A 15,987-nucleotide genomic window follows, 5' to 3' on the forward strand; every position below is an offset into this window, starting at 1 on the left:
GTGGTCAGACCACCAAAAGATCACCAGCTCCACCAGGACCTTTGAAACGATGGGATGCCGGCGGTTGTGGTTGTAATCATCCACAGCAGTTCTGAAGTCAGTGCCGCCATGGCACTGCCCACAACATTGTGGGCCCAGCTCACCCAGCACCGCCAGAATGCGCACTGTCTTCCTAGCAGACAGTGCATATTCCAAGGGTTCTAAGAGGGCTCCCTGTGCAATGGCATTGGACTCGGCTCCATGTGGAGTTGAGTCCAGTGTCACTGCATGTTTTCCACTGGGCTGACCGGTGGAAACCTTGGTTTCTGCTGCTCAGCCCAGTGGAAAACTTGTAATGGGGCTGTTGGGAGCCCGCCAGCACAGTGGCGGTCTCCTCATTGGGAGTTTGGCTGTTGGGTTTTTCTGACCGCCAAACTGATAATCAGACCCATAGTTTGTGATTTTAAGATATTAACATTTTTAATTTAATTGTAAAATAGTAATTTATAGTGTTGTAGCAGGTTGTGAGGTTTGTAGGGGTACAGGGTGGGAAGCTAATTATGTATAATGAATCGAAATATTTTTTTTAAAAAATATTAATTATTCGCTTTATTTGTAAGTATGTAAATTGTGGAAATAATATTTTTTAAGTTATATTTTAAGTGTGAGTTGTTGAGTTTGTAGGGGTATACTATTGTACTGACTGGAGTGGAAAATTTACATTTTACCTCTCGTGAGTCCAACACTTTCCTTCCTGTTGCACAGACTGGAGTGGGAATAGTAAACTTTACCCCTCCTGAGTCCAACACTTTCCCTACTGTTGCACAGAGTGGAGTGGGCATATTATATGTATTATTCCTAGAAATATATAGTTTTGTTTTTATTGTTTAGAATGATAATATTATTCTGTTTCTGTGTATTTTAAAATTATTTTTTAATAAGTGATGTTTGTAATATTTAATATTGTTTTAGTAAATGTATATTTATATTGTTTACTCTATTATGTGTAAATACATTGGTATGTTTTTTAAATGATTTCAGTTTTATTTGTTATGTTTTTAACTATATATATGAATATAAATAAATAAATATATATATATATGTATATACATATATATATATATATATAATCATCAACAGATGGATCAATATCCACCCGACGGCTGCACCAATCCCTCAGTCAAATCCCGATCATAAGGACGAAGTAAAGTTCAACAGTTCAGAGTTAAATTGTATCAAATTTATTCCATAAAATGGTTTCACAGTATCCTGCAACGAGTGTCAACGCGTTTCGGCAAACGCCTTCTACTGGACAAACTCGGTCAATGCGTTTCGGCAAACGCCTTCTACTGGACAAACTCGGCCATGAAACTGACAACATATATGCGAGTTAAACTCCATCATTTGTTTTCATTACATTCTAGTGTGACCTAATACAGCGGCCATCTTTAAACATGCAAACAACTTGAATAGATCAGCACATAAATGCCCAGTTTTAACTCAACAATATTGACATAAACTACTTTCGGTAATATGGACATTGAACCATCATGTACCCCACATATATTTCATTAATTCATAATAAATGCCAATGATGTGCTAGAAACTCAACTACTAGTTCTAAATCTCATTAATATATTTACCTAATGTGCAACATAATCCTTGCATATGAGTCTATCATCATTATCCCAATGTCATACCAAAATTAAATTTAACATTATAAAAGGCTTGTATTATTGCACTTTTTAGACCACTGTCATCAATTTCTCTTGATCAACGATTTTCAATCTGATTTACCAAATATTTATAAAAATTGTTCTTCAATATTAAATTTTGTATAAATATTTAAATATTTTAAATAGTTTAAATATTTTAAATATTTTAAATACTGTAAAATGTTATGAATTATTGATAAATACAGTCCTCGCAATAGAATGTCTAAAATTCTATAATTAAATGCTAAAATGTCATCCATTATTGTTACAATTTTACAGTAAATGAAATCATAATCGTTGTTTAATTCATGATCTAAAACCAATCATAAAGTGTCAAGTGCAATAAATATATACAGATAATCACGATATATAGCTAAACCGTGCTAGAAATTTTTTCTTCTGTATGGCCTTTATTTTTTATAACATTCTGTATTTTGGCCCATCTATGTGGTTAATTTGTTCTATGAGTCCTAGATTTACCATTACCCTTCAAAGTGTCTAAAATTACTGACCTAAACGAGATAAATTAATTTTCTAAGGCTGATCTACTCTATTTCGATCTTTATTACAAAATTATAATTTATGCACATATTAAAGATAAAAAAGCCACAAGATAAAGTGCAAAGTGCTAATTAAAAAGACCACTTCTATATGAAATTGTGTGTCTATCACAAGTGAAAAACAGTAATGGAAACTTTTATCTATACATCTACTCTCCTATGTATTTGAATTTGAAGGGAAGAAAAAATCTAAAGGGAAGAAAAAATCAAAATCAAAAATTCAAAGAATCAAAGGTCAAAAGACCGAGAAACCAATTAAGGACAGACCTATATTCTCATAAATTCTTCAAAATCCCGTAAAACACTAAAATCAACCCTTATAAATGGCGATTATAGAAAATATATTGTGTACAGAGTCCAATAGAGGCAAACTTTTCTACCACTTTAGACCCATCATCTAATGTTTCATAAATGGAATATATGTCCTATATTTCATCATAAATGGACATGTAATTCCGCATCAAGATTGTGCCCCCAGGGAGATTCTGAACCAAGTAGTAAAATCATCTTAGATTCCATTTGTCTGAGCTCGGATGTTCTATCACCGGCACTATGGTTATTTTTAATGGATTTGATACTGTAGAATATTAGTGTTCTGGAATCCCCTTTATGTATATCCCAGAAATGTTTGGCCAGGGGATATGTTCTGTCTTGATTTTTAATGGCTCTAAAATGTTGTAAGAATCTGACTTTTAACTTGTGGATGGTACTACCAAAATATTTTTTATGACATCCACATTCAACAACATAAACCACAAATTCACTATCACATGTGATACGATCCTTGATGTCACAATGGCGACCATCAAAAGTTTGGTATCTCTGCATGTTTTGTGCATATTTGCACGCCTTGCAGTGGCCACACTTCCAAAACCCCAAACTTTTTTTGCTCAACCAGGATGTGTTTTCTTTTGTAGAGAAAAAGCTTCTAGTCAAATAATCCCCTAGTGAGCGAGCCTTACGAAAAGTTATGGATGGATGTGGGTCAATGATATCCCTAATATTGGGATCATTCTGTAAAATATGCCAGTTCTTTTGTAATATGGTTTTCAAAGAGCCATGCTGTTGATTGTATTGAAAAAATATTCTAGGGGACAGTTGTCTTGTCTCACTATTTGTAGGTGTGTTATTAAAAAGTAACTCATCTCTGCTTTTATATTTAAGTCTGTTCTGTGCATCCACCAAGATTTTGAGAGGATACCCTCTATTTAAAAATCTTTTTGTCATTGTCCTAATTTCTGAATCATATCTGCTCTCATCGGAGCATATTCTGCGAGCCCGCAGAAACTGGCTATATGGTATACTCCATTTTAGTGTCGTGGGATGTCCACTATTGGCATGCACAATGGAATTGCATGCCGTGGGTTTGCGATAGATAGTAGTCTCTAATTGATAATTTTTCACTTCTAGTAAAACATCTAAAAATGCAATTGTCTCTCTGCTAAAGGTGGTTTCCAAGTGAATATTAAATTGATTGTCATTCAATATATTTATATATTCCAGAAGTAGTTGATCAGAGCCATCCCAAATGATAAAGAGATCATCAATATATCGCACCCACAAAACGACCCTATCCATGTAGATGTTATTGTTCTCAGACCATGCCACCTCTTTCTCCCACCAGCCCATGTATAAATTGGCATATGTGGGAGCAAAAGAAGCCCCCACAGCCGTCCCTTGTTTTTGCAAAAAGCAATCATTATCAAATAGGAACAGGTTATGGGTCAAACAAAATTGCAACATAGATAGAAGCATGTCTGTATGTTCGAGAAATTCAATGGGTCGTGTTTGCAAGAAATATCTACATGCTTGTAACCCATATTGATGTTTAATAGAGGTGTATAGAGAGGCCACATCCATGGTGACCATTAGATAATCTCTGTCCCACGGAATATTATGTATCTTAGCCAGGAAATCGTTGGTGTCACGTAGATAAGATGGTAGTTCAGTGACAAAGGTGCACAGAAACAAGTCTAAATATCGCAAAGTATTTTCCAGCAAGGACTGGTCCATACTCACTATGGGTCTGCCTGGGGGATGTGATTTGTTCTTATGGATTTTGGGCAAAAAGTAAATACATGGAATTTTAGGATAATCAATTTTCAAATATATAAACTCATCATAATCAATAAGTTGTTTGGTGTGCCATTCTTTAAGCATCTCATGATACGTCAATTGATATTGAGTTATAGGATTAATCCGCAACTTATCATAATGATCTGCATTAGTCAATTGTGGATACGCTTCTTTGGTGTAATCCTGTATGTCCATGATGACAATGTTGCCACCCTTATCAGAGGGCTTGATGACAATGGACGTGTTGGTTCTCAGTACATTCAGGTCTTGCCAATCTTGTTGTGTAAAATTAGATCTATTTGTAGTTTTCAATGGAACTTTCATGCAGAATTTATCAATATCCCCAATTACCAGCTCATGAAACGTATCAATCAAATTTCCGCTTGGTAGTGGAGGATTGAATTTGCTCGACGATTTTAAGTGAATGGTGTTGTGAAGATTGGTAATAAACCCCATCTCATTGAGCACAGAGGTGTTGATGTTGGTATTTTCATTTGCCGATCATCTAGATTCGTTGCTTTCCTTGGCTAGATCATTGATGGCAATCAATTCTGTACTGTCCGCAATACTGAATCCTGAAGACGGAGCCCTGCTGTTCCCATTTTCTACAAAAAGGATTTTGTCCTTATTGGAAAAGTGTTTAATTAATCGTAATTTGCGGACAAATTTATAGAGCTCAATCCGTGTACTGACATAGTCCCATTGGACATTAGGACAGAAGCTAAGTCCTAGATCAAGAATGCGTGTTTGATTATCTGTTAGGATGCTGCTGGAAATGTTGACAACCGTACTAGTGTGGTTCACACTAATAGAGGAATAAGAATTCAATCCTATTCCTTGTGCTGATTGCTTCTTCCTCTTGCCCCGCCTCGTCTTCCGCTTCCTCGGCCCCGTCTGCGGTTTTGGCCAGGGGGTGGCGTGACCATTTGCATAAGACGCATTTCCCCCTGAAAATCCAATTTGTTACGTGCTGCCTCATCCGCAGAGAAGCCTATCTCAGAACTATCATCAGCGGAACTATGATGTATGGCAACTTCTACTCCACTCTTTGACGCATCTTTTGTTCTTAAACTGTCGTATTTACGAGTAAACGTATAGATTCTTCCATGTTCATAATCCAATTTATCTCTATTGAACTTGTGTGCCTTACGTGATTTGATTTCTTCTTCCTTATTCTTAATCCGTTCTTCCATTTTGGCTAGCTGATTAGAGACTTCTTGTTGATTAGCTGTTTTCTCTAGATCTTTAGTCAATTGTTCAATCTTGACAATCTGTTCATCCATTCATCTTTTCGCCTGGGTGATTAAAGTTCCCATGAGTTTAGTTGAACAATCAGCTGTTTGGGTTCTCCACTCCTCCAGCAAGTCCGAATCCATATTACCTAAGGTGGGCAATATTAAAATGCGAAGGCCCCTTGGCACCCTGCCGCTTTCAATATATTTGGTCAACGATGTCATTTCCCACCATTTTTTAAGTTCCGAAATACGTGCTTTCTCTAACTGATTAATAATGCTGGAGGTAGTGTGAACCTGAGCCCCTAAAGATCCATTACTGGCCTTAGTGTTGTCCAATAATTCTGCTGCTGCTTGTTCCCACAGCCTTCTCCGCTCAGCCATGGTTACGATGAATACAAAAGCAGCCCGAGTTTTGCGATCAAAGACAACGTTCTCTTTTTAGCCGCTAAGTAGTTGAAAGACCAAGAAGAGTAAAAAAGTCTAATGAGCAGGACGCTGTGTGGATACACGCCAATAGTGGACTAGATACTTTCTGTGCCTGTTGATCTGTTCTCTCAAATGGATTCTGTAATTATAACAATGTAGCAAGGGAAAAGCCGTACTTCAAACACTGACATTATGGGCCTGATTACAACTTTGGAGGAGGTGTTAATTCGTCCCAAATGTGACGGATATACCACCAGCCGTATTACGAGTTCCATAGGATATAATGGACTCGTAATACGGCTGGTGGTATATCCGTCACTTTACCGTCACTTTTGGGACGGATTAACACCTCCTCCAAAGTTGTAATCAGGCCCAATGTCTTTTGGTTGTTTCCGGGCCGTGTGCCAATTTCGAGTAAGATGTTTAAAGAAAGGGATATTTTGTAGCCGAGATGAGAGGCGGGTTGAAGCCTCTAACCTGCGGGCGTCCTCCAACCTCCCCAGAAGAAAGCAACACTCCTAGCGTGTCAAATCGACGGAATCCACATCCAATTAAAAACAGCACGGTGCTGCGTGTAAGCCACTTCTTGAGTCTCTCCAGTTAACAATACCACGCGCACTCCAAACAGCGTGCCAGCCGTCTCGTGTACCGGAGACCACGTATTAAATAATCATCAACAGATGGACCAATATCCACCCGACGGCTGCACCAGTCCCTCAGTCAAATCCCGATCATAGGGACGAAGTAAAGTTCAACAGTTCAGAGTTAAATTGTATCAAATTTATTCCATAAAATGGTTTCACAGTATCCTGCAACGAGTTTCAACGCGTTTCAGCAAACGCCTTCTACTGGACAAACTCGGCCATGAAACTGACAACATATATACGAGTTAAACTCCATCATTTGTTTGCATTACATTCTAGTGTGACCTAATACAGCGGCCATCTTTAAACATGCAAACAACTTCAATAGATCAGCACATAAATGCCCAGTTTTAACTCAACAATATTGACATGAACTACTTTCGGTAATATGGACATTGAACCATCATGTATCCCACATATATTTCATTAATTCATAATAAATGCCAATGATGTGCTAGAAACTCAACTACTAGTTCTAAATCTCATTAATATATTTACCTAATGTGCAACATAATCCTTGCATATGAGTCTAATATCATTATCCCAATGTCATACCAAAATTAAACTTAACATTATAAAAGGCTTGTATTATTGCACTTTTTAGACCACTGTCATCAATTTCTCTTGATCAACGATTTTCAATCTGATTTACCAAATATTTATAAAAATTGTTCTTCAATAGTAAATTTTGAATAAATATTTAAATATTTTAAATAGTTTAAATATTTTAAATATTTTAAATACTGTAAAATGTTATGAATTATTGATAAATACAGTCCTCGCAATAGAATGGCTAAAATTCTATAATTAAATGCTAAAATGACATCCATTATTGTTGCAATTTTACAGTAAATGAAATCATAATCGTTGTTTAATTCATGATCTAAAACCAATCATAAAGTGTCAACTGCAATAAATATATACAGATAATCACGATATATAGCTAAACCGTGCTAGAAATGTTTTCTTCTGTATGCCCTTTATTTTTTATAACATTCTGTATTTTGGCCCATCTATGTGGTCAATTTGTTCTATGAGTCCTAGATTTACCATTACCCTTCAAAGTATATATATCTCCAAAGCAAAGCGGTTAGTTTCAGTGGCGCCGCACTCGCGTTACCGGTGCATATGCCGAGGGCAAGCCGAACCCTCAATTAATTCTGTAGAAAAACATTTGGCAATGCACTCCATCAAGGTACCAAAATTAAATGTTTATTTCAAGACTGCAAACAAACAACGCTTTGCGACCGAAAGGTCTTTTTCGAGTTATGAGGTCCTGTAACAATTCTCCCTTTTATAGTCATTGAGTGTTATTACAATGAAGATGCATGTTGGGATCTGTAGTCCAAATAAACAATTCAAACAAGTAACAGGACTCCATGAAATAAAATTACAGCATTGAAGTCTTAACTTTCCTACCACTCGCAAAATATTATTAAATTAGAGATATTTCAGAACCCCACAGTTTGCAATTTTAACAGATAGTTTAGTTAATGCAATCACTTATGCCTTTGAATTCAATTAATCAACGAATGGCCTAATATAATAACTGTTGAAACCATTGTATTAATGCACTCTTTGCAAAATACAAATATTATAGTATATCAAATAATCACAAGGATTATCTGAATCAACATAACATATTTGTCATCTCAAAACATATATGTATATGATATTTTGAATTCCAAAACTACAAATGTACATGAAGTTCCTCATCATTGTTCATCCCAAAAGGGGTCTTAGTTTTCATCTGAATAATATGTCTGGATTCAAGTTGTCTTAATTTTTTAACTCGATCACCTCCCCTTTCATGGTCTGGAATGTGATCTATCCCATAGTATTTTAGGGTGTTCCAGTCATTAGTTGTGTGTGTCTGTAAGTGTCTGGAAGTCGCATATGTGTTATCTTTATGAATAATCGCTCTAATGTGCTCCAGTATTCTTTTCCTTAACATGCAAATTGCACTACCAATATATTTGAGACCACAATGGCATTCTATAATATAAATTACAAATTTGGTGCTACATGTAATTTTATGTTTAATTGCCATCTCATGACCAATTTGAATTTTGACTTTTTTCAGTGATTTGCCAATTTTGCATGCTTTACAGCTGTTACATTTAAAAAAAACTTTTTGCTCTGCTTCCAGCCAATTACATTCTAATTTTTTGAAACATTAAACAGAACACCACTTTAGGAAGAAAGGCCAGACTAGGATGAAGCACCACTTTGTCTGGAAAAAAATTAAGGACGGGAGAGGAGGACCACAAAGCCTCAATATCCCCCATCAGTCTCCCAGACAAAATGGCCACCAGAAAAACAACCTTGGCCAAAAGAAACTTGAAGTCAGCAGATTCCAAAGGCTCAAATGGAGCACCCTGTAAACCCAGCATAACCAGATGCAAGTCCAAAGAGGCACAGGGGAATGAACAACAGGATTCTTGAAAAAAAAACAAATCTGCAGCAAGCGACAGAGGGTAGATACAGCCAAACCTAGCTCAGAACCATCCCGTAGGAACTCCAACACAGCTGTAGGTTCACAAGAGTCCTCTGTACGCTGCTCTGCTCTATCCATCAGTCTTCATTACCTCAACCTTCATTGTATCTACTCACTGTAATATACAAAACTGACAGACAGATATGACCCACTGCTGAAGACACTCCATGCCTGACTGGTGAATATATGTGTGTTTTTTTATGCTGATCACACATTTGTTGGTTGGCTTGTGGCAGCGGGGTGAGATTTGAATGCAAATCCTTGCTGGAAGCTTAAGTACAAGATGCACTGGAGCAAATGGACCTTCAGTCCCAGGTTGACTTTGAACATCAACAAATCAACAATACATCAATGACAGTGAATCCCATTTGGCATCACAAGGATGACAGAGAGTAGTAGATTTGCAAACCATAAAGTTTTATCAGCAGATTAGCAAAGTTACAAATTCATCTCCTTCAAAGTTAATCAAAAAATATATGATTATCATTTTAGTATATTGGTCAGTATAATTCAAAGCAATTAAAAATTTAGCAAATACAAATGCTTATTGTTAAACGGGTCATTAACAAAACAAATGCAGTTTCCCATTAAGGGAAGATTGCCTAATATACTAAACTAGATAGTGAAAGGCAGCAGAAGGTGCAACAAATATAGCCTATAAAAGGTAGAATCAAATGAAGATGCATGCAGGTTAATGAGAAAGGATTTGCTCAGTCTTGAGTAGGAGCAAATTGTAGACATTTAGGGGCATATTTACAAGCCCATGTGCCACTAGAGTGTCATATCTATGAGGCCATGCAAAGCCACTTTGCATGGCTTTTCATGGCCTAATAGATATGGAGTAAGGTAAAGCAGCACAAGTCGCTGCATTGCCTTATTCAGTGCGAGGGAAAAGTTCCTTGCGCCAAGGACTTGTGAACCTCAGTATGCATCAAAATCTATGCCTTCCTAGGGGAAGCATAACAAGGAGAAATATCCTTATTTCTCCTTGTTTTTTATTCTTTCTATGTGTGCTGTATTCTGCAACACACATCGAAAGAGGAAAAAGTCTCCATGGACTGTTTCTGTGCAGGCAGTTACCCCTTCCTGCACAAAAACAATCCTGCATGCAACAGAGGCACCCTTGTACAATGGTGCAAGGGCACCTGCATTGGTGCTAGGCAGCCAATTCAGTGCTCGTGGAGGGAGAAAGGACAGGAATGCATTGTATTTCATAAATACTGTGCATTCCTGCTCTTTCCCTGTGGGGCAGGCAGCGCAGCAAGGAAACTTGCTGCACTGCCTTGCACCATTATTCCCATAAACATGCCCCTAAGTTTCAGGGAAATATTAATGGAAATCTAACTATCTTAGCAATACACACTAAACACTAACAGTTCTCAATAGATTTAAATAATCCTCACAGTTTTCAGGGAGAGGAGAGTTCAATTAGAACTGAATATTTCATGAAAATATGGCTTAAGCCTTCTTCCCAGGCATTGCACAATGGAAGTTTTCAGCTGCATGGCCTTCAAAAGATTACTCGCAACTGGATGATACATTGAGGTCAGCTTGTCCCAAGCAAAGGTATATAAATTCACTATTCACTCCATACAGATTATATACTTATGATATGTTTCACAGAAACCAAATCATTTGCAACATTTGGTTAGCTCAAACTAGTGTAGCTTGGCTCCTGAAAGAAAGAGAGACAGAATACAGCAACCTAAAGTACATTGATACACTAGCCTACGTTAGTTGAACTGTGGTGCACATTAACTATGACTAACTTAATGTGAGCATAATAACGTGTACATCACACTTTGAGTACATGTATATGATGTGAAAATTAGCATATGTTAATCTACCCGGAAAACAGTAATAGAGCGTCACCAGGCTCAAGACTATGGGCCCAGTTTTTCTCTTACAACCAAAGGCCTAAGGAAAACTTTGCAAGTTCATAAAGTGACAGTTTTACTGTTTCCAATGTTTGCATCAACATCATGAGCTGTGCGATCTCACCAAAGGTAAACTTGCAGAGAATAATTCTGCGTACATTTGACTTTGTATATAGAAGAACCTCGGCAAAGAACTATTCAAAGATGTAAAATCTTTACATATTTTGCCTGGGTTTGGCTAAGGTGAAAATAATCTTGAAACGCAGTGAACATTATCTTGCAATATGAAGGAAAAAGTTCAAGGATGAAAGCAAACTTAATAATGGGGTTTGGGAAATATCCCTGAGGATAGAATTAGTAATTTGCAAAGTTCCTCTAGGTTGAAAACAATAAACATTATAATAATTGCTCTGTTCACATAAACGTGAAAATTACTCAAAATAGATGTGAGGACACACTACAAACTTAAAAAATAGCATAAAATCAAGTGCAACACGAACAACAGCTGTTTGCATTGCTCCGTTGCTCCTGCAACAGGATTTGCACCCCCCAAAAATCTTAATTATGCAACAAGGTATAATTTCCCCATTTAGCTAAAGAACCGTAACTCGACACGTTGGGAATTATGGAAAATTAGTTTGGAATGTATACATGTTTCCTGAGCCTAACCAATAACTGGAACACCATGTATCTTGAATTTCCACAGGCAACCTACGTATTTCACATACACTCTTGACATAATCTGCTGCTCACACATTTACTGTTATGGATATATCACTTCAAGGTTTCCTACTCAGGTTCTAGCCACTCTTCTTTAGAGGTCTCTCCATTTTAATTGCATCAGTCCAAGTATTGCTCTCACATATGTATAGCTGCAATATGCCCTAAGGTAACTCGTAATCATGCCCCTGCCATGCACAGTTTTTTCATGAAAAATGTTCCAGGAAATATTGCATTGATATCATCAATAATGTTATCAAAGATGTCATGAGTGCTGTAATTTGTGGGGTAATTAGCAGCGCATGGTGGGGGTGTGAGTTATAGTTATTTGAGATAACTCTAACTATAATAGGTGAATTTCTATGTTTTTGTACGTTTAAAATGTGAACCTAACTATAACGTCACTGTAATCTTTGTTTTTGAAGGGAATTTCTATGTTTTTAAAAAATTATTTTCCCTAACTATAAAGATCGCTGTAACCTTTGTTTGTTTCTGTGAATTTCTATGTTTTTTTAACGTAAAATTAATCCAACTACCGCCTTTGACCGTGCACGGCAGGGGATGGCTGCATGGCCTGGACTGTGGCCAGACCCTGCAGCTAATCTCCCAACCACCCAACCCCATGCTGTTGATGAGTACCACACGTTGGGCGCAAGTCCGTGCAGCCCCTCTCCCCAGGCCCATCTTGGCCCAGAGGACCCCATCCCTCAGGGCCTTGCTTTAAAAAAAACGGAGGCGGGAGGATGTGTGGCCCCCCCTTGTCTGGCTAATTTCAGCCCTATGGACACTATCACCCGGGGTCCAACCTTCTCAAATATTTGTTTTTGAGGTGGGGGACCACGTGGCCACCCTCCCCTGGCTGATTTCTGCCCCAGGGACCCTATCCCCTGGGGTCTGGCCTTGAAACATTTTTTTTTTGGGAGGGGGCTGAGTGGCCCCCTCCCCAGGATGACCTGGGCCCCAGGGCCCCTATCCCCCATTGCCCAGACATCTGTGCTGGTGCCCCACAGAGCACCCACTTTGCAAAATCTGAACATAGAGGGAGCCTGAAGGCCCTCGCTGTCCCAGCCTGCTCCCCGCCTCCTGCAGGAGCCAGCACTGCTGTCACAGAGAGGCCGCTGCCAAACATGCAGCTCCCTCTCAGTGAAAGCAATATTTTCCTCTGTGTCCCTGCCTGTATCTTTGCAGGCAGGGAAACAGAGGAAACCTCCACTCGTAGCAAGTGAAAGCTGTTTGATGGCTCTCACTTACAGCAAGTGTAGTGTTTGCTCTGCTTTAGCGGAAGCTTTTAAAACTCCTGCCAAGTCAGAGGAAACAGCTATTTCCCGGGGATGAGCACCACAGGACATTGCAGCAGCCAGCTCCAGGGGTGGCAGTCCCCAGAGCCATCTATTGCTCCTTGAGTGGGAATCCCCTCTAACATTAAGTAGCCCCGTGGAGGTGGTGGTCCACAGGGCCGAGCGTCTGTGAAAGACCCCCTTCATTATGTAAATTCAGCCCTGGGGAGGTGGCGGTCCTCAGGACCGCCAGGGGGGGGGGCTGTTCACCCCCCCCCATACAATGTGAATTAAATCCCAAAACCTGAGGAGGTGGTAGTCCCAGCAGCAAACATTAAAAATTGTCTTGAAGGCAATTTTTTGCCTTGGGGGATGTCCCTTTGGGACTCCTGCACCAGAGCTAAGGGGACAGGATGTCCCTACCCTGGCCCCTTTTCTTATTTTTTTTTCTGGGAGTTGGCTGAAGCAGAGTCCATGATGGCTGCCAACACTTCCTGATTGATGTGTTGGTAGCCAATCAGATCTCAGCACGAGATCGGTAGGGTTAGCAAAGCCTTCCCGTCCCAGTATATGCAAACTTTGTTTTTCTTTAATATTTCAAAAACCACAGAATAGATTTACACCAAATCAAGGACATTGTCTCTTTCTGGACCAAGAGCTGTCTTTCTGCCACATTTGGTACATTTGGTATACATCCATCCAGTGGTCCGGGCGTTAGCCCTGTTAAACATCCTAGGGAAATTAACATGGAGAAAGCATGTTTTGAAACCCCTCCACTTTATCTGGCCCCCGCTTGAAGGATCATCCTGAAACTTTCGAGAGAAAAGTTTGTGAAGATTCGTTAAGCGGTGCCAAAGATAAAGGCAAGTAAAAACATGCTTTTGCTATAGAAACTAGGGGCCTAAATACAGCCCTGGCAGTCTTTAGACCGCCAGGGTCACGGTTGTGGTCTGACCACTGCCAAAGGAGGGGCTGGTGGTGCTGGCACTGCTGGTGGTCCTAATCCTCCAGGGCAGCGCTGCATGCAGCATCGCCCTGGGTATTACAACCCCACTCTCTTCCAGCTTTTACCAGGAGCTAGCACCGCCATGTAAAGGCTGGCGAAGACGGTATGCAGGGGGCCCAAGGGGGGCCCTTGCACTGCCCATGCACTTGGCATGGGCAGTGCAGGGGCCCCCATGGCCATCCTCGTTGCGCAATTCACTGCACGACAGGTGCCGGTGTACCCTATGTGCCACAATATTGCCATCAGCTCAATTATGAGCCTGCATCAATGTTGTAGGCTGTTCCCCAATGGGCCAGCAGGCAAAAACACTGTTTCCGCCCACTGACCCAGTGGGGAAGTTGTAATGGGTCCCACAGGAAGGTGGCCGCCCTGGCGACAACCTCACTGCGAGAGTTTGGCGGACAGCCTTTTCCGTCTGCCAAACTCATAATGACCCCCTAGGTCCTAACCATAACTGTCTTTTGGCGACCTCCACTATGCAATATATCTATCCCTAAACACTTTTTCCTCATGCATTTTTCAATAGGGAATTTGAAAAATAGCGTTTGAACCACTGGACAGAATTGGACGAAATTTGGCAGAAAAGTAGCTCTTGGTCTACAAAGCAACCTTTTTGTTATTTGCTGTAAATCATTTCAGTAGTTTTTGGGAAATACAAATTTGTATATACAGGAACGCAAAGGCTTCACAAACCCTCCCAATCGCATGATGATGTCTGATTGGCTGCCAGCACATCAGCAAGGAAGTGTTGGCACCCATGTTGAAACTCGGCTTCATCCAAGTCTCTGAAAGTTAGTTAGGGAATAGAATAAAAAAAAAACATTTAAATTCACTCAAAAAAACAGTGTTACTTGAAATAACTATAACTAGAACAGGTGCATTTCCATGGTTTTGTATGTTTACAATGTGAGCCTAACAATAACGTCCCTGTAACTTTTGTTTTTTTTAAGTGAATATATACATATATATAGCTACATATATATATGTATGTATAAATATATATATTTATATGTATATGTATATGGAGAGATAGATAGATAGATAGATAGATAGATAGATAGATAGATAGATAGATAGATAGATAGATAGATAGATAGACAGATATCCACTGAAAAAAACTAAAGGTGGCATTATAGTTAGGTTCTGAATTTAGTCGTACAAAACCATAGAAATTAAGCAGTTATAATTAGAGTTTTGTCATGTAACTGTAACTCGCGCCCTAAGCTAACTATTACTTGTGCCCATGGCATGCACAGTTTTCTTTTCAATAGTTTTATCACAAATGTTGCAGTGATAATATCAAAGATGCCATACAAGATCTCATCAATGATATAATATGTGAAATATTTAGCTGTGGATGGGTTATAGTTACCTTATGGCTCGTGTTACAGTTACTAGAAAGAACTCTAACTAACTGCTGAATTTCCATGATTTTCCATGAGTGAATTCAGAACCTAACTATAACCTTTGTTTTTTTCAGTAAATTTCCACGTTTTTTTAAAGTAAAGTAACATCAATTTCTATACGTTATTCCCACCTCTGTGGCGCATTGCCATGGGGGTTGGTCACAAGGCCAGGCCTGCAGCCAGGCTTTACAGTCAAGCCCTTATAGCCACCCAACCCCACACCACGCATGGCCTTTGCCCGTGCGCAGCACAGGTTAACTACAGGGCCTGTCTTTCTCAGTGGATCTGTGAGTGGTTGTATGAGTGTCTGACTGGGTCTGAAAGTGGGAGTGTTAGTCTATGAGTGGATTTAAGTGGGTTCATGAGTGTCTTAGTGGGTGTGTGAGTGTGAGCATGAGTCTTTGAGTGCATGTATGCACATTCACAAATATTTTGTGCACAATTCATGGAAATTTATGAAAATTCATGTGAATATTGTGCGTGGTGATGCAAAATTATTTGAAACCCATAATTTTTCCCTCAGACACACCTATATCACACACTTAGGGTGAGGGTACCCTCACGCTGAC

This window comes from Pleurodeles waltl, chromosome 3_1 (genome assembly GCF_031143425.1).
Source record: "Pleurodeles waltl isolate 20211129_DDA chromosome 3_1, aPleWal1.hap1.20221129, whole genome shotgun sequence".
NCBI lineage: Eukaryota > Metazoa > Chordata > Amphibia > Caudata > Salamandridae > Pleurodeles > Pleurodeles waltl.